This window comes from Pleurodeles waltl, chromosome 9 (genome assembly GCF_031143425.1).
Source record: "Pleurodeles waltl isolate 20211129_DDA chromosome 9, aPleWal1.hap1.20221129, whole genome shotgun sequence".
Classification (NCBI taxonomy): Eukaryota; Metazoa; Chordata; class Amphibia; order Caudata; family Salamandridae; genus Pleurodeles; species Pleurodeles waltl.
Window position 1 is genome coordinate 792,628,245 of NC_090448.1, and position 8,899 is coordinate 792,637,143.

General features: G+C 44.0%; 1 pseudogene; it reads right to left on the reverse strand.

Annotated features, from left to right (window-relative positions):
• Nucleotides 1–2,127: 2,127 nt before the first annotated feature.
• LOC138259984 (insulinoma-associated protein 1a pseudogene) lies at nt 2,128–4,621 on the reverse strand (annotated as a pseudogene).
• Nucleotides 4,622–8,899: the final 4,278 nt, after the last annotated feature.

The window sequence follows — 8,899 nt, forward strand, 5'->3', positions numbered from 1 at the left end:
TGGGGTGGACGGGACACGGTGGCTTAGACATGATACAGTGACGCAGAGACAGTAAAGGTTAGCAAACCTATGTACCGTGCACAGGGGTGTAGCGTGGTCAGTATGATTGGGGGAGGGGGTGAGCTTCAGATTTCCCCAAAATCACGCTGGGATATCTTGTCAAAATACAATATATATATAAGAAGCTGGACATGAAGAGGGCTTAAGGGGTGGAAAGAGAGAGTGTGGACTGATAGGGGTTACATTTAAAACACAATATTTTTCAAACTAATCAACATTTTTAAGGCCTTCAAAACATGGAGGAGAGAGTTTGTTTGTGTTTTTGTCAGCATTTACATGTAAAAATCCCATGTGAAATCCAACAGACTCTTCACATTACCGACTGAAAGATTGTGTACCCAACTATTTGCTACAGGACACATTTTTAGGAGGGTGTGACACCCCTCCCCCCCCCCAAACCCCCCCCCCTCTCCACCCCCGGCTCCTATACCCCTGACCGTACATGCTAAAAGATTTTACACCTGTAAAAGCCACACGGTCGTACATTTGGTTTCTGAAATTTGAACGTGGCGCGTCTTTACTTCTAAACCGCAAACTTAGGAACATGCGATGACCCCATGTCAATGGGGCACACTGTAGCCCTCCCTAGATGTAATTTTATGAAACACAGTTTTCAGGATTCTTAGATATACTGGTTCAGTTCAACCGAACACATATGATGTCTCCCAGGTTGTACTTGTTTGATAAATCCTGACCAGAGATCAGTTACTGATGAATTTCCAAATCCATAAATATCGAGGTGTTGTAACGAAGAATGCAGGTCTTTTATTGCAGGACAAATGACAAAAGGCAGGTCAATATTACTTGCATTTTTTGTACACACACAAACACCTGCCCTCCCTCCCCCAAAACGTGTCCATGTTTTAATTCCAGATCACCAAGGGACACTGGCAACCGAGCAGCCCCCAGGTTATGTGGCAATCAATGTCTGTGGTATCAGTTCCCATTGCTGAATGTGGCAGCGTGTTTAGTGTGCCTTGGCTATCTAGTGCCTCCATTCGATCTGTGACACCTTCAGCAAGCTGTGCATGCTTAGCCAAGTTACCAATAGACGTTGGTGGTTTTGAACACTACTAACAACGTTAAATCTGAAACTACAACTCCCAGAATGCAATGTACAATTAACTAAAAAGGCAATGCTTGCTGGAGATGTCAGCGTGATATGAGGACTTTGCAATTTTGAAAGTGGTGGAACTTGAATTCTCGAGACAGAGCCGAGGGTCAGCATACACTCCTGTGTGGAGTTCGTGACTTGTTATGCTTGCCTCTGTCTAGTGTAAGATCCGTCGACGGGCCTACCCCTCCAAAATTACTCCACCTTGATGTACACAAACCTGAGCAGGGTGCAGAGATCGTACGAGGGATATACCCGGAGAGCATTTTTACCACGTGTGAGGTGATGGCATCTTTCGCTGAAAAGACGTGCGTGAGCTCCATAAGACAGAACTGCGACACTCCTGACGTGGATACGTTGAGTTGGGTAATAGTAGCGCCTCTTATTCACACTGTCACTAAACAGCAATATAGCAGCACCACCAACTGTCCGCGTACAACTGCACAAACACACTTGTTGCTAAAGCTCACTCTCACTGATCCAGATATAGAAACTGGATTTTCACATTGCCTGTTGACTGGTTGTCAGGTCATGAAATTCGCAAGTTTCGTGACTCTGATTTTATGAGAACAACTTGTTTTGCAGCCGATCTCGCTGTCACGGACCTGTAGCTTCATAGCACTACAAACAAAATCCATTCGTGCACCCAATTCAATGGCGCACAGTTTGTAGACATTGGAAGCATGAAAGTTCGAATACCTAGGAGGTAGAAACGGTGACGTACATGTTTCACAGAGATGTCTGCTACAGGCACATTATCCTACTAACCTATCTTAAATTGAGGTCCCCACGGACGGAGAGGCGCAGGCCAAGTAACCTATTTAGACACTGGGCATGTGCATTTTATACTTGAAAAACAGCGGTTGCGGTTTATGATTCTTACACATGACTTCTTAACACTGCTGTTGCCAAAGCTACCCTTCCATCCCAGAAAACACAAAACTAACAAAACCTCAGGTTGTAGATCAATATCTTTATTATCGTTTCTTGCTCACATTTTAGGGGTTCCCTCGGAGCACAATTTTCAATAGAAAAATCATTAAGAAAAGGCAGAGGTCTTTTTTCATTTCATATCAAAACCACATTTCAAATATTCCCCCCATTGTAAGAGCTTTTTGTCCTCAACTCCTTTGAATTTTAGGAGTGCCTCCTTTGTTAAAATAGAAAATTCGCCTCACACTGTCATATAAATACCGAATAAAAAGCAGCAAATGTTGTTTAAATACGTAATACAATATATAAATTAATTGTAAACTTTTACCGGGTGTCAGAGAAGAGGCCCGGGCTATACACATCACACAAAAAGCACATACTCGAAGAAAATACATATAAATATATATATATATATATATCTTATATAATCAACATATAGTAGGTAGAGTTGTCTCAAAACTAACATAGAAAACGGGAATTTCTGTAGAGGATAGAGTCTTACATTTGAAGTCTCTGGAACGTGTTAGGTCAGCATTCAAAGTCCTCTCCTCGGGAAAGGCAAGACGGGATTTCTGAAAAAGTTAAAGCTGGGGACCATATAGAATCTGTGACTTAAGTAGACCGAGATGGCCAAATGATCCTTGTCTGCTGGCAAGTTCAGGGTAAAGGGCAGATAAAGCGAAGTTAAAGCTGGAGACCACTCAGAAACTAAGTTATAAAAACGTAGGCTGGAGAATGGGTCTGGGACAGAGAGTAGAATAGAAAAGTACTGAATAAGCAATGATAAAAGTAACGACCCTGTCAAGTCTGTGTGCCAGGGGCACTCCTGGGAATATGGCGCTGTGGTCTTAAATCCATACTTGATGTCTCTATGTCACAGGTGGCTGGCTGTCTTTGGGCATATTCATCTCAGGCATGTTGGGGAACCTGTAGTAGGATAACCTGCCTGCTTTCTGAAGGATGGCATCGGTTGATGTGCCGGGTGAGGCCAGCAGAGGAGAAAAGGGTCTCAGGGCAGAACCGGCAAGGGTAGGCCTGCACCCCCTGACCATGGCATGAGGTGGATGTTCTAGAAAGGCCCATTATGGCTGCCTTGCTCTGCTTGAAGACTAGGGCCAGAGGCTCGTCCCTTGGTGGTGAATGCTGAAGGCCCTGTACACTGGCTGGGCCCTGGGTTTCAGACACAACATTGGACAAGGTCTGGCTCTCTGACAGGACATTTGCCATTGTCACTGCAGCACTGGGCCGGTTGTGTAGTGCCAGGTGTTTCCGCAAGTAGGCTTGGCGCCTGAACTTCTTGTTGCAGTGTGAGCAATCATACAGCTCCTCATCAGAGTCAGAGAGTTGAGGCAAAGGAGTAGGCACCTCTCGTTTCTCTGGACCGGGTTTCTGGTTTTCCTTGGCATTATCAGACTGGTGGGTTACTTGTTGTTCATCTGTTGGCGGGCTCCTTGGTTTATGCCAACGACGGTGAGAAGCCAGGTTGGCCGGGCAGCTGAAGACCTTGTCACATTCATCACACCGGTACTCAACTCGTATGATCCTTGAGCACTTATGCTGGGCCAGGGATAAAGGGTCGGCATACTGCTCACGGCACAACTGACAGATGAAGCCTCCCAATGGGCTGCTGGCCTGACCTCGGTGTTTGGCATCCTCAGGGTCCTCCCGAATCTTCAAGCCCAGAACTGGGGAAGTAGTCATTTCATCCCGGCAACTCTTCTTCTCAGTCTTCAGCTTTTTGGCTTGAACTTTGACTTTGGTGTCAATGCTATTGGCACTGGTGTCGCCTGGTCTCTTGGCACTCTGGGTCAATGTGCAGATTGAGTCCAGCTTGGCTTCTATTGCAGCATAGGAGGGTAGGAAGGCCAACCGCTGCCCCAAGAAAGCAAAGGCATCCAGGCTTGCAGGAAATGACTCCGCCAACACCGGGGAGCTGGAGTTCAGGGTTCTGTCCATCGAACTCTGATCATGCTGGAAGGTGCCCACTGGCCTCCCAGGGCTGCATACAGGTGCACAGGAAGCTTCAGTCACTCCACAACCAGTGGCTGGCACCTCTGTGCCAAGGATGGGCACTTGTAGAATTGGCCTGGGCCTCTCTGGATGCATCCAGGTGGATGTGATAACACTTGCGAAGCTGCTGGGAAATGCTGACTGGGACCGGTCATCGTCATCCACCCGGACCCTGTAAGACAAGGGACCCGGCTTCCGGGTTCTCTTTACTAGGAACCCTCGAGGCATCTCGAAAAGAGTCGAGTGCAAATGGAGAAGCTGACTTGGCACTCGATGGCGGCAGTGGGTGACCTAACCCAACTGAAGCCAAGAAACGTCAACTAAATTCAATGCAAGTCACGAAAAGTCAGTCAATAGAAGGCAACGCCGGTCAAAGGAATTCAGCTTCCCAAGGCAAGTTAATGCAAGTTAATCCTCCCCGCGCACCAGCGACGTAGCGCGTGTCTTGGCGACCGGAGTTCTGATGCTCAAGGGCAGGCCGAGCCAGGTATTTGAAGGCTCTTGGCCCCCACCACCCGCCCATCCACACCGAGGAGCTGCAGATGGTCTGTCGACAGCAGCCAATGGGAGGGCGGCGGTCGTGAGGGCAGGCAGGTGGAGGGGAGGGGGGGGGGGGGGGGGGGTCTCCGGGGAAGGAAGCAGATGGCAGCCTCCACCACCCCGACGCGTGGTATGGAGATTGGGGGCAAAGATGCCACACGCCAAGGCCCCCACCTAACCCCCCGAGGCACGCCTGGAACAAAAGGGGGGCCTCACTCCCCCGGTCCTGTTTCAAGACACACGTGCCCGGCCCTTTGTCCCTATTCAATAAGAAGAAGAATGCAACAGTGAATAGGAGCCTTCCCCTGAGAGGGGGTTGTAGGGTGGGGCGTCAACAAAGAGCCCCATCTCCTTCTTTGAACAGCCCTTTCCAACTGCAGCATCTCCAGTGCACATGGAAGTGCCCCAGGGAGTCTGATGCTCACAATAGCTGCAGTCTGCCAGCCTTTTCAGACATAAATTAACCCTTTTCTTTACGAACCATCCCCCCATCCCCAACTAAAAGTCCACCAAACCAGAAAACGCCTTTTTTTATACGAATAAAGCTTTCTCCCTTTGGGAAGTGGTGCATTCCGAGTGCAGAATTCAATCAGCAAATGCTTTCAGGTGACGAAGAGGAGGGTGGGATGAAGGAGAAGTCACAGAGGTTTGAGGGGTACGCAGGTGTTTGTTAGGAAACCTGCATGAACAGTATGAAGGGCAGGTGGGATATATGACCAGTAAAATAAGTTAACTAAGCAGAGGAAGAGAGCAAAAAGCAAAAGATCATAGATGACGAGCAAGGAAGAGGAAGAAATACATAGAGGAAAAAGAAATACCACGAAATAGGGGAAAGAAGGAATGGAAGAGAGGAATGAAAGATAGAACATCGAAAGCAGGATGGCGAGAAAAAGAGAAGAAGATAAAGAATGGAGGGAACGATGAAAACAAACAATAACAAGAAAAAGGAAAAGAAGACAAAAGAAGTTAGGACTGATAGAGAGAAGGGAATAATGCAAAATGTAACGTAATTAAGTACATAGAGAAAAGTAAAGGAACAAGAAAAACGTAAAGTACGAATGAAAGAGAAGAAATTGATAGATATACAAAGAATGAAGAAGAGAAAAAAAAGAAAATAAGGAAAAAAGCAAAAACAAGTATAGATGTCTGCCTAACAAAAATATAAAGAATAAAACAAGATTGAAGGGAAGAACGAAACAGACACAACTGGAAAACTGAAAGAGAAAAAAAAAATTGAAGGGATTAGAAAAAACAGAAATAAAAAACAATGGCAGAAATGGAAAGACAATTAACAAAGATGAAAGAAACAGAAAGAAAAATGAAGACGAAGGGGTTGTGTGAACGAAGGACATAAAGAAGAAAGTAAAATAGAGGTAAAAAAAAGAAAAGTAGGGTGTAACAAAAGAAGGAAGTGTAAGCCAGCTGAGTTTGAAATCGATAATAACAGAGAAACACAGAATCGAAAGACGAGATAAAGAGAGATAAAGGAAAAGATGAGAAATAAGCAAACAGCGCAAGATATACAAAAACAAGAAAATAAAGTGAGGGAGAAAAAAATGAAATAGACATGATTAAGGTAGAAAAATACAGAAAAGTTAAATATTGAAAAAATGAAAAAATATAGAAAAAGGAAATGCTGAACAAACAGAAAAGAACGGTTCAGAAAGGTTAGGTTAAAAAGGAAGACAGCTTTATAAGAAAGGACGGATGACAGACAGGTAGATGGAAGAAGGAAAGAGGAGAACGAAGGGAAAAGATCAAACGGACATGAAGCAAGATAGAAAGAGAAAGAAAGAACAAGATAAACGAAACAAAACATAAAGCAATTATAAAACATAACGAAGTAAGTAGGGGTAAATGTACTGAAAAGAAATAAAAATGAAATAAGTAAACCAGAAGTGAATATAGATAAAAGCAAGAAAATAATAGCATACTGAAGAAAAGACAAAGGTAACAGCCAGAGAAAATGGTGAGAAAGAGATTAAATAGCAGATAGAATAGGAAGAGGGAAAGAGAAAGAAAGCAACATAAAAGATCGTGCCGAAGGACGCAATACAGAAGAATGAGAGTGACGTAACGGAAAGATATGTGTAAAACAAAAAGAATCAAATGAGATAGCTGAACTAGATCTAAATACTAAAATACGGGGGGAGAAGAGGGAGAACGAGAAAGAGACTAAGAATTCACCTGAAAAAGTAGGATTTAAAGGAAAGAATAGAAAAAAAATAACGAAAAAAAAACGGAAATCAAAAATATCTCAGAAAGAAAAAGTGAATGGTAAACGTAAAAGGGAAACACGCAACAGAACTTTCCCTCACAAGCCTGGTTCCTCCCTCACTGTGACAGTGTATAATCCTTCCTGATAGGAACATTCCTCCTAATTTAGATTTTCAATTGACGCCTCGAAAATTGTGAATTTAACCCTTATGCTGAACTTTCTCTCTAATTCCCAGTAGCACTCAGAAGTAAGGAGACTTAGAGCAATCTTATAATCGGCGCACTGCATCTTCCACACACACTATCCCATCCCCCACTTCATCCTCTTACAAGAGCTGGAAGGGGGTTCCTACGTATTAAGTAAAGTTGGAAAGTGTGTGCAGACGAAGCCATGAGCCACGCGTTCAGACTGCCCCCTGCACCTCTATTAGCATAAAGCTGCACAGAATAACTGCTCCCACCCCCACAAGAACACAAAGGACTCAAACGGCAGCCTTTAAGCTTTTCACTGCTAGCGAAACCCCAATGCTCCCTCCTCCTCCTCAGCCCAATTTCAGACCCTAGACATCCTCCATGAATAGAATATCATAGAGCAGCTCATTTTCTGTTAGGAGGGGGTAAAAGGTCAGGGATGGCATCAGACCCTTGCAGAAAATCTAATTATTGCAGGTCCTGCAACACTGTACTATTTTAATTGTGAAAGAACAGCAGCATTATCTTCCACTATGGGCCTGACTGCAGGCACATTTTACTGCGTGTTTGCTAAAAATCAAGCAAGGGCTGGGCCATCCCAGCCACAAATGCTTCACCAACCTTTGGCCCCATTCATATTAATGTTTACGTTCAGGTGTAGCAAGGCAAAATAACATTATTCAGTCATTAAGCCCTTCACTGTAACCCACTGAGGGTTAGCATTTGTAACACAATGGGTCTCCTATCTGCTTGAGTTAGAGCTATTGGCTATGTAAATTCATAACTGGACTTTTCTTGCCACATAAGTTGGTCAACCCTGTGTCATAATTTGGTCTTTTCCTGCCACCTTCTTCCTCTACCTGCAGCCAAAAATTAAAATGTTGCCATTTAGGATCCTAATTTAAATCTGCCTTTGCTAATTCCAATAGAATACCACTTTCACCACCCCAACATCAGAGTTGCTGGCTGGCCAACACAATTCCCAAAACAAGACTAGAAGGGTCACCCAAACATATCAAGAGCGTTCAAACAGTCATAGCGCAATACGGATGTTAAGATGGCCTGAATCATGGTAATAATTGCAATAAGGAAGCATAAATAACATTTATACAATTAGCATATAAACCCAATAAAAACCTCTGTCAGAAATAAACATTTGGCATTCAACTGTAATGCTCAGAACAGCCCATAGAGTGCACCACAATGAAAATAGCATTTGTAAAATACATGGTCCTGTTACCATTTAGTTAGCCCCTAGAGGGCATAACCACATGAAAAAAAATTACTGGACGTATTGCAGTGTAACCATATGTTTAACCCTTTTGAGGGAATAGTGCATTACACATTTTCATGGCTAGCAGGCCTACTGCAATGATATTACAAAAAAGACCCTTAAAATACAAACTACTCTCAGCTGTAAAACAAAAGTTCCAGCCATAAGAGTAGTTTAAAAGACATTGAATGGAGGAAGGGTTTATTATTTTGGGGCCTCCACGGAACTAGTGTTGGGACCCAGAGATGATCTAGATAGAAAGAACAAGTTGTGACAAATGTTTTGAAGGTGGTCCCATTGTCCTTGGACGCCATTTGAGTTATGAGCAAATATATGTGCCAATCCACCTGTGGAAACACTGACAGTTCTGGACACGCCACATTGAGTGCCCCTTATGGGCCAGGAGAGGTTGGAGAGGGGGCTCTGAACTACACCCAGGAGTCACAAGCTATGACTGCTGTACCTCAAATCATATTTGTTACATTGCTCTGTTTAACATACATATTGTTGTATATGACATGTTCTTGCCAAACTGTTAACGAAAATATCAATACATTTTT